This window comes from Sturnus vulgaris, chromosome 1 (genome assembly GCF_052056855.1).
Source record: "Sturnus vulgaris isolate bStuVul1 chromosome 1, bStuVul1.hap1, whole genome shotgun sequence".
Lineage (NCBI taxonomy): Eukaryota > Metazoa > Chordata > Aves > Passeriformes > Sturnidae > Sturnus > Sturnus vulgaris.
The window spans coordinates 73,590,747-73,618,355 of NC_142243.1; the positions used below are offsets into that span (position 1 = coordinate 73,590,747).

General features: G+C 38.7%; 1 protein-coding gene across 1 annotated transcript in view; it reads left to right on the forward strand.

Moving 5' to 3' along the window:
- Window positions 1-27,178, forward strand: part of LOC148225304 (uncharacterized) — a 70,840-nt gene extending 43,662 nt beyond the window's left edge. Inside the window, exons 2-3 of the mRNA XM_088161717.1 lie at window positions 19,933-20,104; window positions 26,899-27,178. The gene's annotated coding sequence lies outside the window, so the exon portion shown is untranslated. The remainder of the gene's footprint in view (window positions 1-19,932; window positions 20,105-26,898) is intronic.
- The last annotated feature ends 431 nt before the right edge of the window (window positions 27,179-27,609 follow it).

The window sequence follows — 27,609 nt, forward strand, 5'->3', positions numbered from 1 at the left end:
GCTCTAACAATATCATAGAACAAATGCTGAGCTGCTTGCATAACCTCGTAGGTGTCAGTGGTTTTGCTGCAGAGGCATTTAGTCAAACCATTCTCCCAAGCAACGTGTTCTGAAGCACAGTAGTGTTCTCAGGCCTGCTGGAAACATGCCAGGCTTCTGCTGAGCCTTCCATGTGCTGAGGCATGACTTGGAGTAAGGCTGTGTGAATATATTGCCTGCAGTATTCACTAATTGTAATGGTTTCATCCCTTATGATGTAGTGACTAATTTCTTTATTTGCATGGACATGGCAGGCAATACTCCTAAAGCTCTTCTTATGGTTTCTGATGAGGGCTGATACTTGGTTTTATAATGCCCATGTCCTCTCCTCATGACATTGCTTCTGGAAAGTCTTGCTCTCAATGACAAATTTAAATTGAATTTTGATTGCCATATCCAACCTCCTTGCTTGACTTGCTACCCTGGAGCAGTATGAAACTCAAAATCATTCTTTCACTATGTTAAAAGGTCTCTAGAGAAGAATAACACTGTGATAGTTCTTTGTGTAGTATATAGCATCTATTATTTACTTTCTCACTTCCACAACACAATTGTATTTTGAAAAACTGCCTGTTTAAAATTACATGCTGGGATTCATACAAAAGATTATGAAAATACCATTTGTTTGAAACAGATGTGGGACTGCATGCTTGTGTATGTCTCCAAGATCTGTGTGTGTGAGCATGTTGCTGACAATTTTTTTTATCCATACCATCCCTATTCAGCAGATGTACTCAACAGTTGCACCATTCACCTAACTCTAAACCCTGCTGTGATCTCTTCTTGGGGTGGGGAATCTGTGTGATGAGAAGGAAATGGCAGTGGTCTAGTCAGATGTCTAGACTGCATCATTTTTTCCTGGTCCCCTGCAGAATTTTCAGGTGAGGGCTGTGTAGATGAATAATTTTAGGCTGAATGTGTGTTACACGACATACTAACCCCTCTGTGCTACAGGATATGTTGTGCAAAGGGTGAGATGGCTCAGAGCCAGGAGCATCTAAAAATGTGGAAATCATGTTGCAGCAGTGCTGCCATGTGTTAGGGATGCTGCTCAGGAAAGTTTCCTCTGGCTTCCCCTAGAATTAGAAAGACACATGTAGAGCCAAGAGTTGAACTGCAGCTTGTGCAAATCTGGGCTCTGGGCTTTAAAGATTAACTCTCTTTTTCCCAGAGCCCAGGACTGCACAGTATCATGTGCCAAATTGAAGTAATAATTTTGGTTCTTAAATGAAAAATGTGGGTGTGTGGAGAGAAATGATTGTATGTAAATGATATCATGCAATGTGAAAGAAGAGAAAGTGAGCCTTTGTTTCCTTCTGTACATGATTTTCCAAATAGAGCAAACTTTGCTAGATTCAGAGATAGTACAGGACTCATAGGAAAACAGCTGTCAGCATGAAAACCAAGAACAAGTCTTTGTAAGATCCAGAATCAAAACTAAATAACTTGCATGAAAATAAGACTGTGAGTCTTTGATGTAAATATTTACTACTGATAATAAATTAAATAATTGTTTTATCAACAGAAAGGCTCATCCTATACCGGTACAAGTCTTTACTTAATCTTAACATTTTAATATCTGTGGGGTATGAGGTTTAAGCACTCAGCTGAGTTACCTCAGTAGGTAATGTCGCCTTTTACTGTTTGATAGCCTGTGTTTATAAAGCCTACATATGCATTCCAAGATGCCATTTCCGTTACCTGCATAATTATCTTAAATGTTACTGGCAGTTTTTAATGTCAGAAGTACTTATAGAGTTTAAGAGGGCCTGGATTAGCATTAATTAGAATAGCTAACAGTTACTGGAGTCTAAGTACACCTGCAATTATAGATACCTCCTCTATAAGAATGAAGCCAAAAGATTTTAACCCAGTTTTTAATGAAGTTATATCTCCGTGTCTGTATTCCAAAACTCTACCTTGGAAATGAAGCCATATTCAAAAAAAGTCTCACATTTTAATCTCATATTTGTAATCTGAAAGATGGAAGGATGGGCTCAATTTCTTGGGATTTGCTACTGTTGCTAAATCTAAGAAGAACCTAGTGACAGAACTTCAGTGTATGTATCTCCCCAGTAGGTGCATCTGTAGAATTTGACCCATGGAACACTGTAGTTTAATATGCCTAATAAACAGTATTAGGAGACTCTTGGCAGTTGTCTCTATTAAAAAACAAACACACATCTCACAATCTATGTCAGTCAACACTTTTATGGAGGAGCTGTTGTAGAGGAGTTGAGATCAGGTCTGTTCCATACTGTGTTTTCCATGTAACTACTGGGGAGGGGGAGGAAACGGGTTAAAAAAAGAAAAAGCTTTTCAAAGTACCAGGCTTAATACTGAGCCCTGTGAATGAAAATCCTGTATAGCGAATTGATTGCATCAAACTGCAGCCTGATTCTGCAGCTTCTCACTTACAATGCTGGCTTGCAAGAGCTCCTGCAAGAAGAGCTTGTGAATAAGGAGAAGTTGCTTAAAGTCCCCTTCCTTCCTTCCTTCCTTCCTTCCTTCCTTCCTTCCTTCCTTCCTTCCTTCCTTCCTTCCTTCCTTCCTTCCTTCCTTCCTTCCTTCCTTCCTTCCTTCCTTCCTTCCTTCCTTCCTTCCTTCCTTCCTTCCTTCCTTCCTTCCTTCCTTCCTTCCTTCCTTCCTTCCTTCCTTCCTTCCTTCCTTCCTTCCTTCCTTCCTTCCTTCCTGCCTGCCTTCCTGCCTGCCTTCCTGCCTTCCTGCCTGCCTTCCTGCCTGCCTTCCTGCCTGCCTTCCTTCCTGCCTCCCTCCCTTTGTATTTGCCTTCCTGAGGGTTATGCTGAAGGACTGAAAAGAATAGACTTTGAGCTCACTTAGAAAATGCCACAAAAATGGTGGAGGCTGCAAGAAGGGATTAAAAAGGGCCAGATCCTGAGCAGCCTGGCAGCCATGTAGAAGCTGGTCCCGGTATAACTGTGGTATCTTAGCACGTGTATGGTACAAGCTTTTGAAAAGGAAGTTGTGAGAGAAAGCAAAGGGACCACATACATTATGAAATTACATTATGAGTAACAAAAGTACCACCAAGTCTGTGGGCCCCCCTTTCTCCAGGATCTGTTTGAGCCTTCATTTCCTGGTATCTGTATTCTGTGACTGGGCATTGTTTCATTTCCATGCCTGTTCAGAAAATCCTTCTCTTTTTGGTGGCCCAGATTGTCTCACATATGAATAGTACCACAATGCTACCTGTGGTGGCTTACCAACATGTTGGCCAGGAACAGCCCAGTGCCAGTACTAGCCCAAGGATGTCAAGGCTGGGTAGAGGTAAATAAAAATGGGAGATGAAATATGGTGGACCTTAGGAAAGCCTTCAGATGCTCTTGGGGTAACAGAAAAATGGTGGAAGCTATTGCTGCTGTTTCCCTGATGGTTGCTGCCTCTCTGAGGATATTCATCAGTCCCTTCATCAGTCTCCTGCATTGCTTTCCAGGGCTTCAAATAAGATAAAATTATTGGCTGCTTTGACATCCTCCTGAACCTTATGCATAACATCTTTTCCTTCAATTCTTCAGAAATTGAGTGAAGCCGTACAGTTATCATTTTACTATTCTTATATTCCCTGGGCCCACCATGGTCCCAGCAATGGGATTCTGTGTTGGGTTTTCCAACAGGCAGTGAATTGACCACACCTGTATTGTGATTTTAATCTAAATGTCCAAGAAAATGACAAGATCCATAATCTCACCTCAGAAATCTAAACAGGTACATAATGCTGTCTTGTATAAATATTACTGCCTTCTTGTTGTTCTATTGCTTTAGAAGAGCTTTGCTGGAATACAGAGGTATTTTCTGGAGATTTGAGCAAATCTCAAGTTTACTGATGAGTGTGAAGTCTTGCTGCCTTGAAACATGAGTCCTCTGGGTCGGAATGGCTGAGTTCTGAGAAGAGAGAGAAAAAGCTAAAAAACCTCATCTCTTAAGAAATTGATTAGTGGTTTGAAGGAATTCTAGAATTCTGCAAGACAAACATGAGATGAAGCCTAAACCAAAACTCTAGTAATTTATTTTGAAACCAAATAAAAAAACCAAAAAGATCCTAAAATCTCATTATGTCCCTTTATTAAAGGATAACATTATCTTCTAGTGAATTTTTATGTGTCCTTTTTTAAAAATTAAACCAGTATGATTTCCTCTTGATCTCGAGTTCAATTTGTGACTGTTACTAGGAGGAAGTCTGCTGCTGATGTTTTGCATGAAGTTATAATGTATTGCTGATATGTTACAATTTATACAAATTGAACTTCAGCCAATTACTTGTATGCTCACCATAAGAAGCTGAATGTTGATGTCAAAGACAGATCAGAAATAGGACAGCGGTGTACTGATGAACTGCCTCTTGTGGGTGATTGTTTTGTTTTGGGTTTTGTTTTTTTTTAACACAAATGCAGTGTGCTAAGAAATTTTTCATTGAACTTTCTGTAATTAATTCAATTTAATGTCAAGGCTTGGATTTGTAGATGCTACTCTAGTCCCTTTCAGACCTGGCTAGAAAATCAATCACTATGATAGAGAAGCTAGGGATTTCCCCATCAAGGGAAGTGCCCACTTGATGGTGAAGCAAATCTAGACCCATGTCTTGTTTAGAGATATGTGAAAAAATTTGCCCTCTGGCATATTGGCTCCAGGAAATTCATTATCCCTCCCAGTCTTCCTGTGCAGTTAGGGGGCTGGGTATGTTACAGATGTTACAGAAGGCACCTCTTCTTGCCTTGTTGCTTCAGGTGTGTGCCAGGCATAGTTTAGTCGTATCCAAGTCTCCACTGAGATAGCGTGTAAGATTAAAACCAGCACATCTCTACAGACACATAAATTTAGCTTAATCTTTTGTGAACTTCTTTTCCTTTTAGTCCCTACATATATATGCATATGCCCATACTTAGATGAAAAGCGTGTACTCTCATATGTAATAAAAGTAAAATACAGAGTATAAGGCCTGCATGAAAGCACAGAATTATCTTTTTTTTCCCCAAAGTAGAATTTTTTGCTAAATATTTGCTATTAGCAAATGCAGCAAAGATGAGGTAGCCATTTCCCCTTAATTTATATAACGCGTATTTCCAAAAGGTCCAAAAGCTTGATACATTGACTGCATATAAACTTTTAAAAACTTGAACTGAAATCAATACCTTTCTAATCGTTCTGTAACCTTGGACCTTTCATGGCTGCTTGGTGGACTCACAGATGCTTTTTACAGAGAGGGTTTTTCCTCCATCTAGAACTGTAGTTCTTCAGTTTCTTATTTGTAGGGTTTACACAGTTTCCTTTCTAAATGGTTCCTTTTCCTCCCTTGCATTATTAGAAAATTTAATTTCATGGTGATCACTTGGGAGACTCCATAAGCACTGCTTTTTGAAATATTGCAAATATACAGTAAGATCAATTAGTTATGTAAATTTAGGAGTTTCCTGGCGAAGTTGAAAGTAATCATCTCACATTTATAAAGTTCCATTCTTTACCAGGGATCTAATGGTTTGCCAAATATACAGGCAGATGACAAACAGTATTAAATGTGCTGAATGTTGGTATCCAGTTGGCTTGAGAAGAAAGTTCTGAATTAAATTGCACTTCAATTTTATTTCAAGTTGACTTAAATGGGAATCCATAACTAATGGTTTGAATTAACCACCATACTGACTTTTACAGCCAACATTTGCCAAAACTGACAGAAGATCCCTGATGTGTTTTCACTCCTTCACAGGGCAGTAGGACAGGGTTTTTAGCTCATTGTTCCTGAAGGGAGGTTGCCTCCTGTGCAAGTCCCGACCCTGTGCTTGATAACCCCCATGCAGATATGAATGAGATCCAAGGCTGTGCTATGGAATTGTTCCTGAACAGTTGTTTTCACTGTGAACTGAGCTCTCAAGCAAGAGGAACATATTCTACCAACATTTTCTGGTAACCCACAGCACCCACATCCTCTGCAAGTGAGAGGCAATAGGTAACAAGGATGATAAAGGCGCTGCTTATGCTCCCTGCAACTCACAGGTCATGATGAGGTCATTAGTGATAGAAAACTCTTAAATGTTACCACTCGGCCACCCCTCTTCCCCTCACCTGGGCTTTTTCTTTGAAGACCACATTAAAGGTTGTAAACAAAATTTTATGTTTGTTTTATGGTATCTGAGTTACTCCACTGGCACAGTATTTGATATGTACTCTGGTGAAAAATAAATTGTTCTTGCATTGGGCTTGACACAATTATGACATAAGTTGTCCAACACTCTTCAGAGGAAGTCTATGGCAAAACAGCTTTGGCTATCTTGCAAGTGCCACAAATTCGAGATCATCTTTAATAATTTTTTGCTTTCCTCCAGGTTTTGAGTGAGCAGTAATAGAATGACAGCAAAATGCAAGGCTGTAAAGAGAAATTTATCAGGGACCAGTCAGCAAACTGATGACAGCAAAGAAAATAGAAGTGGCCCTGCTGTGGAAAGTTTTTTTCATTCTGTGTGCTAGGAGGAATCTGCTTCCTGGTTAGTGTGTATTGTGTGACATTTCTTTAAATAGCTGTCATTATCTGGTAAGTTTTCTGATCTGAATTGATTTGTGGCCCTGCTACAACAAGTGGATGAACTGATGTTTGTATCAATAGAAAACAGTTTGTATGAACCCAGAGTGCTAATGGAATTTCTTTAGAAGATGTTAGGCTTGGGCATGAAGGAAAGGCATTTAGATTATCTCAGAGGTTTTGGAAAATGTAAGCTACTTGGTTACCCCTATCTGTATCTGGTAGTTGGTCGTTCTCTTCAGTATTTCAGGACAACAAGAGCCTGAATGTTCAGTGATACATAAAGTGAGGCTAATTTTGGTTGGAAGAGACTGTGACTTGCTTTTCTCACAGGCTTGTTTTCCCGATGGTAGTTTCTGGACTTTCCTTTCCTGGAAAGTTGTTCTCTGTGGCTTGGATCTCATCACGAGCTTTCTCTCCCATCTGGCACTCTCAGGAGCTAAGCCAGCATTCTGCCTCGTCTCACTACTCCCACTCAGAAGAGTTTTCAGAGCAAGGTAGAGCTGCACATACAATTGCAAGGGGGTCCTTTTTCTTAACCTAGGATAGCACTGTAGAGATTTTCCACTCTTTTTGTGTGGGTACAAATGCTTTGCACAGTCTGGTTGACAGGTCCAGTGTGGCCACTTAAGGAAGTGGAGAAGGTGGCTGTTATGTCTGCTTTTGTATTTGAGTTCAAGTGGCAAAAAATCTGGCAGACCCTTCATTTGCCACACAGCTACTGGCTTCCAGGAGTAAGAAACACATCGTAGCTGGTGAAAGAAAGGTTCACCTGTCTGAAGTCTCAAAATAAATCCTTGTTTGTTGGTGACAACTGGCAAATGTCTTCTGGAGGACATCATGAATGGGGAAGCACAGGTCTCTGAGAATTTGCCCTGAGGGTGACTTGTAGAGGGGGGAACAGAGCAGCAGATGGTGGAGAAGAAGATTCAGGTGTTTTGAGGGGTTTTGGTATAGGGACATTAGACTAGACACAGCTGCTGGTTTCACCCATAACTGTGCTACTCATGGCAAAGTTATTTGAAGATACAATGTAAGCATATTTGAGTAAAACCATGGAGCATTTACTCTTGCCTTGGCATTTAGTACTCAAACTTGCTGCATAGCAGTTTGAAATAATTTATGTACGAAAGACTGCTATGGCAACAGTAGACTCAGGGTGCATGTCAGGCTAACCGCTCTGATGCACTCTGATGGCTCTTGCAGAGCTTGACTTGGGTCTTTCACTGAGGTAAACCAAGGCATGGCCATTTGGAATGATCACCACCTGGATCTGGGGTGTTCCTTCACTGAGATTTTTTGGTGTGTTCAAATCCTCAATGGAGCAAGACTCTAGGAGAAGGACAGCAAACAGATTACAGCTCAAAAGGATTGACATGAGAACCTGCACATTGATCTCACTGCACTACTTAGTAGAAGAGTCATATTTCTTTGCCGTGGGTCTAAATATTCCATTATATTGTTTGGTCACTGCTTATTTCATCAATCTGAAGAGAATGAGAGTATAATATGGACCCAAATTTCTCCAGGCAAGACTGGTGTCAGTAAAGTAATGTTCAGTCTCTAACTAATATTCATTTTACTGCTTTATTGTCTTTTATAAAAATAAAAATGTTTCTTAGTGCAAAATAGCAAAACAACTGTTTTACTCTGACTGGCATTTTTACCTTCTAGGATTTTTAGTTTCATGATGGAAGTTCATTTTTTTCTTTAGTAATGAAGTTACTATTAAAATATCTGTACATGCAAAAGAAGAGAATGTTAAAAGGGAGTTATTGAGATTGATATTCTTAATTTTTAATTTGCTTAGTTTTTGTATTCTTCACATAAAAGTCAGCCCCTGATTTAGACTGTGACAGGATATATTGACAGACACCCACAGGAAACTATTAATACAGATTTTTTTCCCCCTATAGCTCTTTCTCAATCATGCTTTCTTAAAATAGGGGGAGAAAGTAGTAACTTTCCATGGATTAATATCTGTGGCATAAGGACCTAGTGGAAATTTTTCTTCTCAAGATGCAGTGTAGAGACAAGAAAGGAAGTGGGATATCAAGTTGGAAGCTTCAGGATCTGTAAGATACAGAATATGTACGTTATTAATTTCATTAATTTTTCTGAATCTTTATTTCATCACTGACACAAGAAAAAAGGCAAAATTGGAATTATGGGTGAAAGAATTCACGCTATGTAGTGTATGTCCACTGAATTGCAGCTACAAAGTTTACTCTTCAAAGAAATAATCCAAAGTAAAGAATATTGGTTGCACTACTTCACTGTAAACAAAAGATGTCACTATCAGACACAAAAAGCCCTGAGATAATTAAGGTTCATTCTGAAACTATTCAGATCTTACCATTAAGCTTTAATGATTATTTTTAGTTTCTTTCTTTATACAAAGGGAAACCACTGAAGACATTCTGTGAAACTACTTAATCTGAAAAAAACCCAAAACCCCTACCCCAAATTCTGCTTCAAAATGTTCCTTTTTTGATAGGAATGTTTGTAGAAATGCTTCCAAATTCCTGTAAATGCCCCCACATTTCACACATCACACCACGTGAAGCTGTTCTTGACCCCAAAGAAGATGCAGCTGAATCATTAAACCAAAATGAAAGATTATGGAGAATAGAAAGTGTGTGAATTGTGAGGACAGAGCACAGTATAAAGAGGAAAAAAAGGGGAAGTTTCAAAGTAGTAGATATTAGAGAAAAAATTACACCAAATGAAGAGATTTTCTTCTGCTCTCATCCATATTTCAGTGAGGTTAAAGTCAATGCAGTAGAACAATATCTGGTGCAGCATGGATCTCAATTTTCATGATCTCACTGATATCAAACTCCTACTGACTCTTCAGGAGTATGACTGGATTCATGTGTTGTAATGAGGCTAAGAAACAGGGCAGAATTTTCACAAAAGGAGCATCATTAACAACAAAAATGCATCTGCAGACACAGCTAGACCCCTTCCAAGATCAGTTGGACTGACCTATCCCGCCCTCTTGTTCTGAGTTTCTTCCTCCAGAAATATCTTGGGCTGGATATGGAAGTTGTTACATGGGCCAACTGTCCCTGTTCCAGCTTTCCTGAGAGTTTCATCTCTCCTCTCTGCTTCTCAAGTCTGATAGAGCAGAATGTGGTCCTCAGGTTTTCCTCTGACTTTATTGAGGCTGAGCTCCCAGAAGTCCAGGACATTTTGTCAAAACCAGTCTTAGGTAGAATGCCATATCTGCATGCATGATCCTCTTTTTCTTCGCTTCCACTTCTGACTAGGTATCCTCTGCTGGACTATTGAGATTCTTGTACTTATTTTTCAGTCTTTGCTTTTTGTGTTGTTTCGTTTTTTCCTTCTTTCTGAAGGGTGAGCACAAGATTCAGGGAGGAGGTAGTTCATGGGAAGAAAATAATTATCTCTCTGTTAGTCCCTTGGGGAATCTTTTCAAGGCTCAGCACAACTGGAGACTTGCATTTATTTCTCTGTGAGCCCTGTCTCTTCTGGGGAACTTCCCCATTTAGGGGGAAATCCACATACAGCCACAGCTGGGGGAGTCCCAGGCAGCTGGACAAGAGGTGAGAGAGGTGTCAAGGGCCTAGAAATTCCTTCAGAGAAACTAAGGCATCTCTCTAGGCAGTCTTCAGTGCACACCAGTAGATGCAACAGAACTTGGAAGACCTGTAGACTTGAGTCTTAGCCTACTAGTTGTCCCATGGTGAAACAAGCTGGCCATCTTGTTCCCACTCCCTGGAAAGAATGAGTTTGGAAAGTTGGTGAAAGCAAGTTGTGAAAAGTGATGGGAACTTTTGCCTCTTAAAGTAGTGGGGAAAATCTGTGTGAACATGTTGAGGTTTCATCAGATGAAAGAAGAGGAGAGGAGGCCTCTGATATTTGCAGAATGAAAAAATAAAGCTTAGGTTTACTAGTTGGGATGTAGGAATTTCATGTACCAGATTGGATCACAGACTAGTGAGACATTATGCAGGGAAGATATCTGCATATGTGTCAATATATGGGCAGGTACAGTGTGACAGGAACCAGGCTCTGTCTCTCAGCTGCTCGTGAATACATCTAGAAATCAAAACCATTCTTTCCATATTTATTTCCAGGTCCAATTATGACTACAGATCACTGGGTCAAGCTAACTGTGAACATTATCCCATGCTGTGTTTAGGGTGAAAATTTTTATATATTTGCCTGTTTGCCTTCATTTAAGCAGTTTGTTATGTGAGAACAACTCAGAAAAAGAAGTAATTTTCAACCTATCCAAAGCAAAGTAAATTTTTGTATTTCTTTCACAGGATCTTTAGACCAAAATATAATTTTCTGGCTGAATAACAATGGAAATGCTAGTGGTTTGAACTTACTATAGATGAAGGACTAGAAAAAGCACAGTGATGTTTTTTTCCCATCTTATAAAAACTATGAGGTAGATGGCAGCAGAAGATGTATTAAGAAATAATTAAATGTCCATAAAAATGTTGATCAGTTTTGGATTCTGTAAAAACTTCCCTGAAAGGTGAAGAGCACAGGTTTCTTTTATTTTCCTTACCTTGGCACCTCCTTAAATCAGGTACGTCACTCAGCAGAGTGTAGTGTTACATTACGTGTATCATGCCATACAGAATTTAATGAAAGCAAACTCATTAAATTCAGAAAAAATCTAAAATTCAAATTTCTGCTTCTTAAAAGTTTGCATAATATGCAGAATTTCAATTTCCTTAAGCTATTTCTATCATTGCCACCTTTTCCTAAATTTTTTACATATGTTTCTGTATAGTGAAGTGGTTACGTGGTCTATTTATAAATGTTCTTTAGTTACCAATTCACATTTTTATTTTCTGGCAATTTTAGGATATTCCTCTGTAGCAGTTCTTTCCAATTACACTGTTATAAAATTTCATATATAGATCAAGAATCTTCACTGTTTAAATAAATCTCTGCATACAAAAAGCTTTTCTTTTTCTGCTTATGCAACAGCATGGTCACTTCACTTGGCATGCATAATTTTCCAGTAGTGGCATATGGTGACATTATCTTGCAATGCACTGGATACTATGCTGATTAAAAAAAAAAAGGTATTCTAAAATAAATCTGCTCAGGTATAAATGTTATGGAGCTCATCAGAGCTCTTAATTTTTACTGTATTTATTAATTGCTTATTGATTCCCAGGGTTTCCAGATTGAGCATACATATTCTGTGTAGTCATTTTACTTGACTGTAGTGAAATATGGGATGCATCTGCTCTAGTAAGTAAATAAGATTAAACTAAATAACTTGATACACAATTATTTGCAATGTGCAAACATTTATGAGTCTTGCCCAGAGTTCTTTAGAATTAAATTTTATTTGGAAAATGCGTAATTTAAAGAAGGATTATAGTATTTAGGAACTCTATACAGAATTTTCATGTGTTTGTTTTAAAATTAGAATTTTACTCAGGTATACCACAAACCCCTTTGCACCAAGGTAGTTCTCTCCTCTTGGAATTTATAATCTAAGAGTTACCCAAAAACGTAACAGTGGAACACAGTCTGGTAAGGAATATGGAACTTCAATTATCTCACTGCTAGCATAATTAGGACTCACATTTGTTGTAATGGAGCATTTTACAGGGAAACATGAAGCACATATCAGAAGGTTAAAAGGAAAAAGCAAAGGTGTAGATCTCAAAATGTGACAAGTGGCTGTGTAACAAGATATTTGAAAGGACCTTTCATTCTCAGCATTTCAACAGGAAACACACAGTAGATTAGAGTCTAGACTGTAATGGGTCCTATAAACAGAAAACTGGTTGGGGTAAATTTTACATAATTTAAAAAAGCAAGGATAAGAGGTGTCTCAGAAAATGAGATGAAATAAAAAATCTAAATGTAGAAGTTTGTCTTTGCAGAAACACTTGCATGGTGGAAGACTGTGTTGCCAAAGCTAGGAAAACCAATTTCAGGGGGAGAACAATTAATCATATTAAGCTTCCACTGATGATTACACATGCAGAATGAGCTGTTGGAAAGACGAGTTGCTAGCTTGGCTAAAATGATTCATGCCTAGAGTGGAAATGTGGATCTGTAAGTAATGATTATGAAGTTGCTAAGTGAACCAGGGAGTGATTATTCAGAGGTAAGGGGCAGAAGAAGAAAAGGGAACCAAATCCAGGATTTGATAGAACACGCCATCTTCCTTGCAATGCTGGGGTGGAATGAAGATGCCTCCAAAGAGCTTTGTGAGCTGTTATAGAGGGTGGAGGAGAGTCAGGAGAGAATGGAGACCCTGAGTGTGAAATTTTCAGAAATTATGTAGTTATGCCAAGAACAACCAGAAGAACAAGAACAGGAAGCCTGCAGTGCTAGAACTGTAAGCTGCAGTTAAGAGGTCACTAAAGACTGTGATGAAAACAGTTTGGTTTAACTCAATTGCCAGGAACTGAACTGGGGGAGGTCAGAGATGCAAATTAAAAAGCCAGCTCTAGACAGTTTGCTTACAGGTGCCATGTGCAACATACCTGGAGCATCCAAAATCATCTGTTAGGTGCATTTGCTAAGTAGAGACCATGTTACAAAATAATTATAAAAGAAAGAGCTCTTCCATGTTTCAAGTACGAAGCCTGAAAGAAATAGCTGTTGTTAGTTAAGGGAGGACACTGGTAGTGTAGGATGAATTAGTTGAAAGAAATTAAAATGTGATAAGGAATAAAAACTGAGTAGATGGCTTGGAAAAAACTGAATGCCACCCAGCAAGAAAATCTCACCAATGCAATGTAAACTAATCACAGCAAACCCAAAATAATAATGGTACGTAGTGAAAAGAAAGAAAAAATAACACAGGTATTGGAAAGTAGCAACTAGAAATAATTGGTAGAGTTCAGAAAAAATTCACCTTTGAAATCACCACAAAAAGCTTTGTTTACATTGCACTGATTTTGAAGAGAAAAATATGCTGTTTGGATTTCTGTCAATGTCCCATATGTGAATATTGGCCATAATTTTAGGCATTCTGTCTCATTGACAAAACTTGTATTTATTTGCTTCCTAATGAATCTTATTCCAACAGAGATGAGAGGGAAAAATCTGTAGAAGTAGCAGAGTTAAGAATAGAATATAATCAAGGTTATTTGTATTGGGAGGAGAAACAGGCAGACGAGAAAAGCTTAGAGTAAGAGAGGGGGAGAGATGTAAGGAAGTGCAAAGGAGACCAGGAGCTGGAATAGGAAAGGATCATGATGGCAAGACAAGATGTTAAATGAGGAAATCAGATGAAAATTTGTATTTGTGAGATGAGAAGGAAGAGAAAGTCAAAGAAAAGGCGTGAGCAATTGAAGGCTAGCTAAAGGAAGGAGGAACATCACTGTGTATTTAATCAATTATACCTGGAAAGAAATTGATGGCTTCTGATATGATTTAGTACATGTTCTATGGCATCCTGAAAGTTCTCAACCAGAAAAGAGACCCATTATATTATACACTAAATAGCTGTAAGGACTCATTTTAACAGTTTTTCCTGCTGGGCCTTTTTTTGTTTGAAATAAATTTCTTTTCCCAAGTATCTTCTTTCTGATCACAAATTCCAGCTCTAACTTTACATTTGCCTTTTTCTTTTATTAATACTTTTTCATGTGAGAAAGACTTTGTTCTGGATTATTTGTGCACTCTCCAACTCTCACTTTATGAACCTACTGTCTTGTATTAGAAGGTTCTTCTGCTAACCACTACTGAATGAGTTATATTTCTACATAGAAACATAGGGAAGCTACCTTATCTTTTCTTTCTAAAATGGTGTAAAGAAGCTGCTTTCACCATAGGTTCAGTTTTTTTCAGTCCTGTTAATTCTGTCTTCATTGTCTGTGGTGGAAGATGAATTTTTTCTTCCTCATTCAGACTAAAAGCCTTCTGGAAATCACCAGATTTGTTTGAATGTGGTCTGTATCACAGATACAGAGGTAATATTTTAGAGCTAGCTTCATAATAGGAGGCTGAAGGGATAGATCTGAATGGTGAAATGAAACTTGGGAGTACTTGGAACATTGCAAGACAACAAAACAAAATCAAACATTTTAGGTTCTAATGGGAATGCACCCAAAACTAGCAAAATGTTTCGGTCAGGACCAAAGGGTGAGAAAGGCTTTGGGAAGTTCCAGCAAAAGCTGAGATTTGATTAAAACTAATCTTGAAGTTCCCCCACCCACATATGTCACCTGATATTCAAAAATACTCTCAGAAAACAGAAACTGTATGGAAGCTTTTAGTTTCAGCTGCATTTCCTAGCCTAACTTACAGGATCCAGTTGAAATGATAGAAGTTGCTCTCATTTTCTTAGAAAGTAGAATCTCTTCTGAAAGACTGCAGCATTAGAAAAGATGCATTTCTTAAAAAGCTGCCCTTTAAAAGCTGAAGCAGTACAACCTGTTGGTGGTGTTTTGTTGTTTGGTTTGGTGTGGAATTTTTTTTTTTTAATTTTGTTTTGTTTTTGTTTTTGTTTGTAATGCCTTTTTTTAATACTTTTTTTTTTTTTAATTCTGTTTAAATCTCTCTTTTATCATTCAAAAGAGTGGACATCCAGTGCCTTGGAAACATACAATAAAATACATTCTTTCCAGAAAGATGTTAAGATTGTCTTACCCAGAACAAGGCTAAGGGTGGAAAGGGTGTTATGACTATTTTTCTGAAGAGCAGTTTTTACCTTTCTGTTATGTTTACCCTTTAGACTTCAATAGTAAGTAGATACCAAAGGCAGGTTTAAATAAAGAATTCTACTTTCAAAACTTAAATTAGATGTCTCAAAGTCTTCAGATATTCCTACTGAAGCACTGTTAATTCATATGAAGCTCTGCACTGTGGACCTACTGAAATGCAGGAAACAACACCAAGTGTTATGAATCTTAAATCCACTATCTTTGCAATCACCCTTCCTGTCATCCGATAATAAAGACGTGACATGAGAACTAGAAGGAGAGCTAAGATCATGGTATTAATCTTAATTTTAGTTTCTAGAAATTACCTTTTAATCACCTTTTTAAAAAATTATCTAAGAAGATTAAGCATTTTAACAAAAGAAACAACAAATGGAAAGCAAAGAAAAAAAAATCCGTGAAACTGTAGAATCTCTCAAGTGAGTCACCAAAAAGTGCAGAAAAAACCCAACCAAATAACCCCCACAAAATAATGTACAGAAGTAGATGTAATATTAATATAAGGTTCACATCTCTGGAACCCTATCTTAGGTCCCTCATTACTGGAAGGGAGGGATGATTGTAAGAGATTTGATGTACAAGAATTGGTAATGTTTAGATACAGTTTGAATATATAATCTTAAAAAAACTGGATAAGAAAAAGATATTACCTAACAGTGAGACTGAACTTGAGGATTTTGGAAGAAAGGCTTGAAGTTCTGTCTGCATTGTCTTTAAGATGATGGCTAAGACACCAGGAGAAAATACTGAAACAGGGTATTTATTAGGAAGATAGAGAGAAGGTCCAGGAAAAAACAACTGTGAAAGGCCAAGGCTAGCAGGGGAGTTAGCTGCATTTTTATGTGAGATCTTCCATAGCAGTGGGTGGTACAGGGGAAAAAGAAGCAGAATTCTTGAGTCCAAGACTTATTTGAAGTTGGAAGGGATCTCTGGAGGTCACATAATCCAAGCTCCTGCTCAAAACAGGGAGCATGTCACAGACAGATCAGGTTGCTCAGGCCTTACCCAGTTGGGTTTTGGTTGCACACAATCTCTGGGCACCTGTTTGAGTGCTTAACCACCCTCCCTATGACCAGGCATGAAACTCTAGAAGACTGTGTAGGATGTTGGAGAATGGTACAATCATTAATTTTAAAAGGATGATTTCAGCATTAGGACAAAGTGCCAGAAGTTGTCAGTGAATGAGGTTTCAGAAACGTCAGGTCAAGAGCAATTTTATATAAGCCCTTGAAGTGTGGCACAGAGAGAGTTGAGACTTTTCTAAAACACTCCTATGAGCACTAGGGATAAGAAAACTTAAAATTTATTTTCATTGGTAGACAGACAGTTAATTCTTACGTGATTTTGCAGATGTTATCCCTTTAAGTGGTTGACCTGTGCACATTTCTATGCCAGGATTTTGTCCCCATCTGTCTGATAAGCTCATGGTCAGATATCTTTCCCAATGTTTAAAATATTCTGGGGAAGCAGAGACAGAATTAAAAAGATTTAACTAGCCAAATGTTTTCAGGAGCGGGTCTTCTTTTGGAGGTTCTTTTTGGCCCAATACAAGATGAAATGTTTTATAGTGCACAACTATCACCCAAACTCGAGATCAATAAAAATACTGTCGATTTTGTGGAAAGCAGAATTAGGTTGACGCTTTGTGGTTTTGAAAATTCTACCCATAGATGACAATTGAAACTACTCAGAATATTAACTGTGATGGAAAAAATGCATAAGTAATAATATTTGAGGCTGAGAGTTACATTGCAAAACTAATAATGCTGTGTAATTGTATAGGTGCTAGATCAGCTCAGTTTCCTCACCTCTATGCCACAGGCAGTGTCACATCCAAGGCAAGGCAGAACTACTTTATTATCAAAAGGGTTTCTCAGGGGGTCACAAAATAATGAAACAATAACTTGAATGTTACAGTCACACAACAAGCATGCAAAGTATGTATCATGCCCACAGCTAAACAGCATCCAGAATGTTTATTCAACTGCTGAGTAAAATTTCAGGTCCTAGGGAGACCTTGCCTAAGTTTAGATTACCTGCTGGAGTATACATTAGTTCCTCACAAGTTTGTGCATCTAGGCTTCACTACCAAAGTGCCAGTGAATGTAGTGAGGTGAGACTCCAGTCAAGTTGATGCTTGGATGTAGCTAAGGTTGGTACCTGGTCTCGGGAACTGGAAAGTTTTCTTCTGTTTCTTAATCTTGAAGTAGCTTCAAAGCCTGTCTTTCATTTCCAAGAAGTGTAGTGTTTCTGACTTTGCTGCTACCCTCACAAATGTCACCATTTCTCCTGCATTTTTGCTGAAATAGTGACCTTCTCGCTGGTCAGCCCCTAAACTAACATTATGAGAGTCTCACTGAAGGCTCACTAAAAAGAGATCTGTGTCTAAAGCCAAGAAGAACCAAATGCCAGTTTAAATCTGACACTGTTCTGAAGTCACCATGGAAGAATTCCACCTTCTGTAGGAACAGCTGTCATCATCACTTGTGCTGAAGATGGGGTTTTCCCCTGATTTTACCTCTGTGCATCTAGGTGACCAACTAAAAGAGATTATATTTGATTCAGCTATGCATGAAAAAGTTCAGGCTGTTGCAGCAAGGACCTTCACACCTTGACTCAGTGTATACAGGAGCACTCCCTTTGTGTCAAATTATTTTCAGTCACTCTCAAAGTGGTGAGTTTGCATAGAAAATATTAAGGGACATAATACGATATTCTGGAGAAAAGTTTCAAGAAGGAAAGAAACCATCACAAACCTTAGTGATCTGACTGGATTTATCCTATCAGACTGCAAAAACAGAGTAATCTTTCTTCCACATAGGCAGTAAACCTGTATACAAAATACAAAAGCTGTTGTATTGAGTGATGATTCATCACTACAACAGAATTTGACATGCAAACAAATTTACATTTTCTTTCTCATTTCACATGGGCAGAGGAAAACAGCTTCTTAATTTTAAGAATTAGCTTCAAGACTTTCAGTAGAGAATCAAGTATGCATTGAAGGTGCCAGACTGCCAAGTACACCAGAAGGTGCACAGAGACTGAAATCTTCCCTGTAACCACAGAAAGGCACGCAGAGGCAGCAGCAGTGTAGATTTCCCAAACACAGACATACAGCAATCTTGTTCTAAGGGTATAATTCTTTCCATCTCTCCCTCCCGCCTTCCCTAGTACTAGGAATGGTTGAGTGACCTCTTATACATCAGCAATTTGTTGGAAACCTTTCAGACTTAGGGGCAAGTGATACGTCTCTGCTGATTTCAGTCGGTGCTGCACTTGATGGACTGGAACTGGCTGATTGTCACCTTTTTGTTTCTGATAGAACATAAACTACATTGGGAGTTTTTGAACACAGAGTTATACAGTAGTTTGAATTGACTCAGCAAAATCCATCCTTTTATGAATGTTCTATTTTGAATTTCTTTTACAGGCAGAGAGACACTGAATATGTAGCATGGGCAGCATGTCATAGCTCCTGTTCCTCAATAGTAGGTGCTTTGCCCTGTTCTGTTTCCTGATGAACTGCACACAAAATTATTTCCTGTCATTTGTGCTCTAAAATTATCCCCAGTGTTGGAGTGAATAAATCAAAAGAGGTCTGCTTGTTTCAGAGAGCATCCTGCTGCTCCATAGACTGTCCACCAAAATGTCAAATGGAAACACTTCTGTTGGATCACTCCCACGGATGTCACGTGTGTGTAAGTGGAGGAGGCTCCAGCAAGGAGAGGACAGAACAGCCAGGGAGTGGAACAGCTGCTTTTTTTTTGTGAGAACCCTTTTTCCCTTGAGCTTCTTGGGATTGGTGTTTCAACTAGTAAAAGAAAGATAGTGCCACCTGGACTAGCATCAGCTCTTCTGCTTAGCTGTGAACTGTATCACATGTAACAGAGATACAGTCTTGGAAAAATCAGACCATCAACTTCCTGCCCCAAGGAACATGTATCTCTCATTACATCTTCCACTAGCTCTCCTCCTTCCTACCTCCTTTCTCCTGAATACAACAATACACAAAAAGACATTGAAAAAAGTTACCTTGCTCATCTTTCTAGGTTGCTTCTTTGTTTCCTATGTTGAAAGATGCAACATTTTTTATTAATATGGATGAAAATGTATCTATCATAATCCTGCTGACCCCGAGGGTGGAATGAAAGTGAATCTGATGAAGATGTTTAGATTTGTGCATTGTATTTGTCAACTTCTTCAGGTTTGGAAAACCTGTGGTTTTTCTTTATCTCTGGCTTTCTAGGCATGTTTTCTGGGCACCGAATCTCTGGAAACACTTCCAAGAAAACAGATCTTGTGGTCCACCTGCATGAGCTAATTTTTCAAAGCAGTTTTGTTCTAGCAGCATTTGACTCCATTATTTCTTTCCTACTGTGATATTTTATACTCAACTCTGTAGAAAACCTGATGCCATTAAGCCAGTGCCATCCTATTGTTCTGCAGTGCTTCCAATTTGCATAGAAAATTATTCATGTTAATAACCCCCCATTGTTCATGTCTTATCTTCCTAAGTCATGTCAGAGAACTACACAATGCAAGCCCTGCTGTCACGAGGTTTCTGTACACTTAAAGGCATGAAGTGATTTGCCTCCAGTGAATTCAAATGAATTAAAGGTTTTAGGGACTTATGTAAAATCAGACAGAATTCTTAAGACTTTCTTAATTTCTCCTCAGGTCATGTTATCCACCTCTGCCTCTGCTAGCAGTCTTTGACCCAAATACTCCTGCCTATGCTACTGCTGAGCCTTGTGTTTCAGAGGGAGGCCACCTGTCGTTCTGCAGCAATGGGAGGTGTTCAGCTCACAGTGCAAGAGAAAGGTACTTTCTCAGCTGTCATCAACTTAAGGTATTGATTACAGAGGTCACTCGAATTCAGCAAACAATATTTGGCCTACCCTTGCATTCACTGCAAAGGGGTTTGCCTGTTTTTACAAACCATATGTAGAACTGCTGGTCAAGTGAAGTTAACATGGCTTTTAGGTTTATTGCTCTTTTTCCACATTTGTACACATAAGATAATGCCCTAGATATAAAAGAAAAGGGGTTTAGCAGTTTGGTTCATAAGCACGTTTTCTTAATCCTCAATAACTGCTGACGTGGTCATATTACAATAAAAAAGTTAATGTTTGATGGGCATAATCCAAGCTACAGAACTACCCCTATAAAAAATGCAGTGTCTTGTACATAATCACAGAAAATTCTAACATGTTTTTAGACTATAGGGGAGTGCTTAAAAAACATCAAAGCATCTTTTCAGTTGCTGTTTAAAACCACTCTTGTTTCTCAGTTTTTAAGCACTATCACTCAGCACTGGTTTTGCTTCCTAATGTTGATTTACTTTGAGGTGAGCTTTTGTTTCACAAACTTTGTGAAACACACCTGTTTAAACACTTTGGCAATATGGAGCAAACCTGAAAATGGCTCAGTATCTATTATTTCATAACTGAAACCCAGTCAGGTTTCTTTTGTATTTTAGTATAATATTGTAAGCCACACAGGAAACCTACCTTCATTTCTATAGTGACTTATTGTAGAATATTTGTTCAGATATTATCAACCATATAATATATTAAAATTACTCAGTGTTGGCACAACTCCTAAATACAAGCCCATGTACATGTGTTATAGCTCTATTCGGGTATTAAAAGTATAAACTGAGTTTCATTTTCTGACAGATGACAAATAAAGTAACCATCAAAGCAGGTGGAATAATAATCAAATGAAAAAAGACACTGTGAAATTTCCTGAAGTGTCTTCTTTCATTATTTACAAAAAGATAGGTCAAGTGAATCTTGTATGACAAATGGTGTTCCTTTTCCTACTGAAATCAGTGACTAAGCTACTCTGACTTCACTGGCAGCATAAGCTGCTCCTGTTAGGCAGTAAAAATGCAAACCTGACTGTGCCTTCATGGACTTCAGTATAAACTTTCATTAACCCTACCCAAGTCGAACTGGAGTTTGAATATTGCATTCCCTCCCAGTGGGTTTGACTCTTTCTGAACAGAGTACTGTTGTTCACTGTGAAGAGACAAAAGTATTCTTGCTTACAAAACTGGGTTCAAAGAAATGAGTAAATTAAAAAAAAATTAGTAATTCTACTAATAATCTGAAGATTCAGCCCACGTTATCAGCATTGCCAGATGGATTTCTGTGGAAACATGCTGTCTTTTCACAAGTAGTGCTCTGGAAGACGACACCATTTTCTCAGGTTAAAGGGAAATTTAAACATAAGAAGACTAAAACCTTTCTGGTCTCAAAGACAAATACATCTTGCTCGCCATCATTCTCCCTACTCCAATTTCTCCCAGCATTTGTATAATGGCATTTTTTAGAATTTTTTTATAGGGTTCCCCAAACCTCAAAAGGCTCATTAAAAAGCATTAGTTTGAAGGAAGATCCTTCTGTGAATTAGTAACGAGTTAGAGGATGAAAAACAGAGGTGGGAACTACTGATTATTTTTCACAATTAAAGGAATTTTCAAAAAAGGCAAGCACAGGAGATCAGGACAGGTTCTGCATTGTCCAAGACATCCACAAATGGGCTGGAAAAAGATGGTAGCTAGCCAAAGTGGCTAATGATATAAAGCTGTTTCCAATAGTCAAAACCAAAATCTGCCTGAGAAAGTAACACAGAGATCTTACATTATCAGCTGACTGGGTAGCAAAATGTCAGAAAAATACAATGCTGATAAATACGAAAGAGTGCATATGAAAATAATACAGCCCTAATAAATGCAACCCTAATAACTGCTTCTGAATGAGCAGTTGTCACTTGAGTAAGAGCTCTTGCAGTCACTGTAAATGTTACAACAAAAACACCAGCTTAACATTCAGTCCAGGGACTGGGTGTGCCCTTGGCTCACAAACTTGACCTGCCAGCTGCAAGAAACTGGAAGATATAAAAGAGGAAGGAACCTTCTGTGCTCACCCTGTTCTCATAGGTATCCTTACTTGCCACTGCTGAGAGAAGATGGAGCTGTATGGATCTTTGCTATGGCCTAGAACAGCTGCTTTTATATCCTTATGTCAAATGAACGGTTTGAGAGAGCAGATCTAATCTGGAGACAAAAGAAAGTGAAACCATAGAGGTATACAACCTGTGAACCAATGTCTCAATTTCCAGACAAAGGACAAAAGCATCAGAACAAACAAAAAAGCCTCAGCAGACACCACAAGGAGACCCTGGATTAACCCTTGCCAGATTTGAAGATCACTGGGTGTTCTGGTGCTTTAGCACAGGGGTTGACTGACAGTCCAAAATACCACAATAAAACATCACAGTAACACCTGAAGAGTTCAGAGACAGATGTAGCAGTATCTCCTGCAACTGCAAGGTGTCCAGCAGATGCAAAAAGAGACACATCAGCTTAGAGAGCAGAGTGTAAGCAGAGAAGGGACTATCAGCAGAGAGTATCACTAGTTTTTCCCTCAGAAGGAGGCACTGGTTGAAAAGAAGACCAATGAACTGCCAGCCTGAAAGGAAACAGTAGCCATCCCAGACTAGTAATGCCTCTGTGACACAGCTTTACTGATGACTGTGCCTGTAATGCCAGACAAGATATTATAATATCTTGAAATATCTTTCAGATATTATACATCTTAAAACATCTTTGGTTTAATGACCCTGAATTTTACACCATGTGTAAATCCTGAAAGTTTACACCATGTGCAGTGGAGAACAGGTTTACAAATCAACATCAGGTGTCCATCTGTACTTGACTGGGTCACGTCAGTGGGATGGTTTGTCAGGGGTGGATACTTCCCTCAGGAGACACAGTGCTTAGCAAGGGATGATATTAGAAGAACAGGAAGAACAAGGATTTTCAAATAGCAGAATTTGAGGTCCTGGCATTATTCAGCTTCCTGAGCTTGACATGATTCACATTCACAAAGGTACATAACCATTGCTGAGAGTAGTTGCAATCATACTGACCCAGGGTGTCTCAGGTGGCCACATACTTAGAGAGAAAACACATTTTTAACTATAACTTGCAGAAGGCAGGAAGGCAAGGGGCACTGAGTTTGCTGCTTAACCTGAGAATTTCTTAAGGGTTTACACCTACACGCTTCAAGAGGCAGGCTTCTTGGCTGCAAGCATGCTCTGTGTTCTGCTTCCTACTCATCTCTGGTTCCCAGCTGTGCTACAGACCACTCCCAGACAGCACAATGAAGTGTCCTGGACATGCTGAATCACAGATGCATTAGAGCCAGAATTGTTAGGTAACCATGTAGCTTGGAAGCAACTTTGGAGCAACTCTGCTGACACAGATACTTGCAACAGGCTAAAGTAATGAAACCAAGTGAAAACTCTGCAAGAAAAATCAAATACTTAACGCTGCATGACACCATGCTTGTATCAAGAGTGAGCCACAAAAGCAACAGTGCAAGGGCCTCTTGCAGGGTAAATGAATGTTCTTGTAGAATGTGATCACATAATTATTTGTATTACTTTTTCATATGTGGTATTTAAGGGCTATTATCTTAAATTTGGCCAAGAAACCATAACATACAATTGAGAACTACTTTCAATTTTTCAAACACAGGAGATCTTAAGATAAATCCTATTAAGGAGAAGCTATTGGGAAAATGCCATCAAAATAAAGATCTCTGTCCAGCATTTTGCCTGGAGGCAGGCCCTGATTACCAAATACCACACTCTACAGTGAGCATCATGTGATGATGTAGGGGTGGGGAATTATCTCCTGGCATTGAGCACAGCTTTTTGTGCACTTGATTCAAAGATTCCTGCTGATTTTGGGGGGTCAAGCCCTAATGCCTCCCAACTAATGGCTGAACATCTCAATGATGTTCACCAATTTTCAGTGGGAAGATCAAAAACTGATGTCTTTGTATTCTGAAAAGTTTTCATGGCCTTACAAGAGGAGTCTGATGACTATAATGGTCTGCTGGCCTCCTCCATAGAGGTGTTGTGAAGGCTCTGTTATATTTCTCTAGGATTATATGTACATGGCCTGGAAGTAGAGGTTAGGCTATTATAACATTATTTTTCCATTTGAGGACACTTTGACGTGTGCCCAGAGAGAGGAATACATGTTTAACTTATCAAGGGAATGCATTTGGATATTTTCACTCACACTCAGCAATGGACTATTCTTAGTAACTAATAATATGCATGTGCCTTGCAGCATGCTCTTTGATAGCCTTGTTTCTGTTCCTTAGGGATCTAAGATTTTACCGTATTTCCAAAGAATCCTGGAGTAAAAGAAAATGTCTTTTTCTTTTTATAACATGGCAGTTTTCTGTAGTGAAAAATAAGCAGAGCTGCTGCTAAGACCACTTTCTTTCTTATAAACACATTTGAGGTAAAAGTGTCAGGTTGACCTGATAAATATGTGCAAGGCAAAGCCAAACAAATGCAGGGTTAAAACTGGCTGCTATGACTGTTAAAGAAATTATGTATTTTTTAGCCACTCACTGAAGTCAGAATTTCAAGTGCTATTATTTTTTCTATCTCTATTTTCTAAATGTTTTAACCAAGCATCCCACAGCAGTCCCAGTATCTGCACATCATTTGCAATCCCTCATGAGTTTTAAGGTGGTTTAATTTCTTTTAAAGCCTGAAGTACATACAAACAAAATTAGCTGCTGGCAGGTTTAGAGACACAGAAGTGGGGTAATTTGGTACATGGTTGCCATGGCAGCTAACCTACATCTAAATTATTTTACATGCTTTTCTCAGCCATCCTCTGGCATTGTTCCTTCTGTCTGAATTGTTGGTTCCCTTTTTTTTTTTTTTTTTTTTTTAAGCCCTGCCTTCTGCAAAGCCCTTTTTTGTGCCGCTTTGGTCTCAACTGCTGGCTCAGCCCTCACATCCTGGCATACTCTATAAGCTGCTGATATTATCCATTAATGGAAAGGGGAAGCAGGAGGAGTACAAGGCAGAATTAGAGTCTTCAAGCTACTCTGCCTGTTGAGAGCAGCTTCCTGAAAGCTGATTTTCGCTGAAGTAAACCACAGTGGTAATTCCCCCAATTTTCAGGACTTAAAGCTTGCTGCAAAATCATTGATTTTGATGAAGCTATTGCAGATTCAGAGAGATATAGTAAAAGCCAAATTTGACCTTAAGACAATGAATTTATCAAACGATTAATGAACTTTCTGAGGCTACATGGCAGTAAATCAAGGTGTTATTTCTTCTATCCAGAGAAAATAGGTTTTGAAATGCTTTGCCAATGTTTATTACCAAGTAGCAATATTAAAAGAAAGGGCATGAGTCCTCCAAGGTCTTTCCCTACCACTGATCTCCCTCTCAGCATAGTTAGAAAACAAACCCAATGCTATTTATGAAAGTTTTTGTTATTTATTTCTGATGAAACAGTTCCTTTCTGTCAAATTGCTCTGTTTCAGAGGAAAACCATCCAATTGGCTATTTCTGACCAACCATCCTTTTTATCTCCCTTCTCGTCACCTCTGAGAACTAAGATGTGACGCTGCTTCCCAGGAACCCAGCCCAGGTCTTATCAGTTCCTGACAGATCACAGATAGCTGACATGCCTTCTGCCTATGGCTGCATGTGACTTCAGGGTTTAGAGAAAGTGAGATCAGAAGATAAGAAGTAGAGAGTATTTGCTTACTTACTTTTAACATAGTAAGCCCAACATACTGTCAAAGCAGAAGTTTTGTCGAATTTTTAAGAAGGTTCAGTTTCGTTATCAGTTTGGTTGGTTGTTAGTTTTCAGGCAATTGCCTAGAAGACGGGCACTGCTCTTGAAGACTTGACATTGCCAGATACATTTCTGTGTGAAGTCAAGGAGTGGGGATTACTCAATTTATGATCCTCATATCACAAAGAAGTAGGAAAATCCCTGGATTTGTGGGATTACAGGCAATGCTAAAGTGATCTCTTTTCAGGGATACTGACTGAAGACTATGAGATCCAGCATGAGCTTTTTGCTTTTTTCTGAATTCATTTATTCAGTCCAGTCATCTCAGGATAGCTTGCTTTTTAAAACGAACTTTCAAAATATTAAAAATCATGCAGATACTAAGCACAAGGAATAAGAGAAGTAACAATGAATCTTGAGAAGTGACAATTAATAAAGATTCTATGAGGATTTAGGATTACCGAAGACCTGCCCCCATAAAGGCATTCTGTGGTATTTTATTAAACAATTGGTTGAAGAACTGAAACAATCACTTTTGGGAATAATTGGGTAAGAGAGACATCTGGCAACAGTATCAGGATTCCCCCTTTAGATCTGTGGAGAGGCAAAGGATATACTATACACAAGAGTAAATGTTTAAGAGAGAAGTGGATTTTCTCTCACTACTACTTAATTTTGGTATGTTATATTCTTCCATTCTAATTTTTACTCCTTCACTGTAAAATGCATGCATGCAATAAAAGTTTAATATGGGAAAAACTGCAGACTGAAGTAGGCATCCTGAAGAGAGTCGCGAAATTAAAACAGAAGATCACCCTTCCCATTCAGAAGAATGAGGATGTTTAACACTTCCTATTCAGAAAATGTCAGATACTAAGTTAGATATACTTATTACATCTGTATTGTCTAATATAATAATTTCAAATTAACTTCCCATGCACAGTACTTTTCCAGGGCTCTTTGATATATTGATATTATATTATATTTGATATATTGTTATTTATGTTTTTCAGACAAAGGAACTGATTCATGGGGAAGGAAATTGACGAACTCAGGCTTCCAGCAAATCGACAAAGCAAGGCATTCCAGTTATCCTGGACCTCTTAGAACAACACAGATCCCTGCAGTTATTATGGATATTATTTATTTTTTATCCTTCTTGCCAGAGTTTCTGCAACTTTCACTTTGGGGATACAATGTGTTTAGCAGTTATTATGGCAAGCCGTGATTCATACTGTTTGGACCTCATTCATATTTTGTGTGGCATGAGAATAAAGTAAATTACATTCTGGAGAGCTTTGCCAATGAAATATTAAAGCCAATCTCTTAGATAGAGCTCTGATACTGCTGTGCTTTTCAGCAGTAGGGAGGGAGAAGGGCAGCACATTAAATCTGATGGCTATACTTCCTGGCCATACAGAAAGACTATTCTGATGTTTTTGAGGCTGATGATGACATGATACAGCCCCCAAACTCTGTTGAGCCTCAGAGACAGAGAGGTTCAGGAATGATTTTCCATCTTTGTATGTACCTCAACTTCTATTGGTTTTCAGATGTGCCATTGGCTTCTGTGGGGACAGCATCAGCTTTTGATCAGGCTGGTCCTGATCCGTGTGTGCACTGGTCTGACCCCTATGGGGAGTGGGTTTGTGACTCTTCAGCTTTTTAGAGGGTTCATTCTCTGAATTAGTTTGGTTTTGGGTCAGACAGGTGCCAAGGGTTGC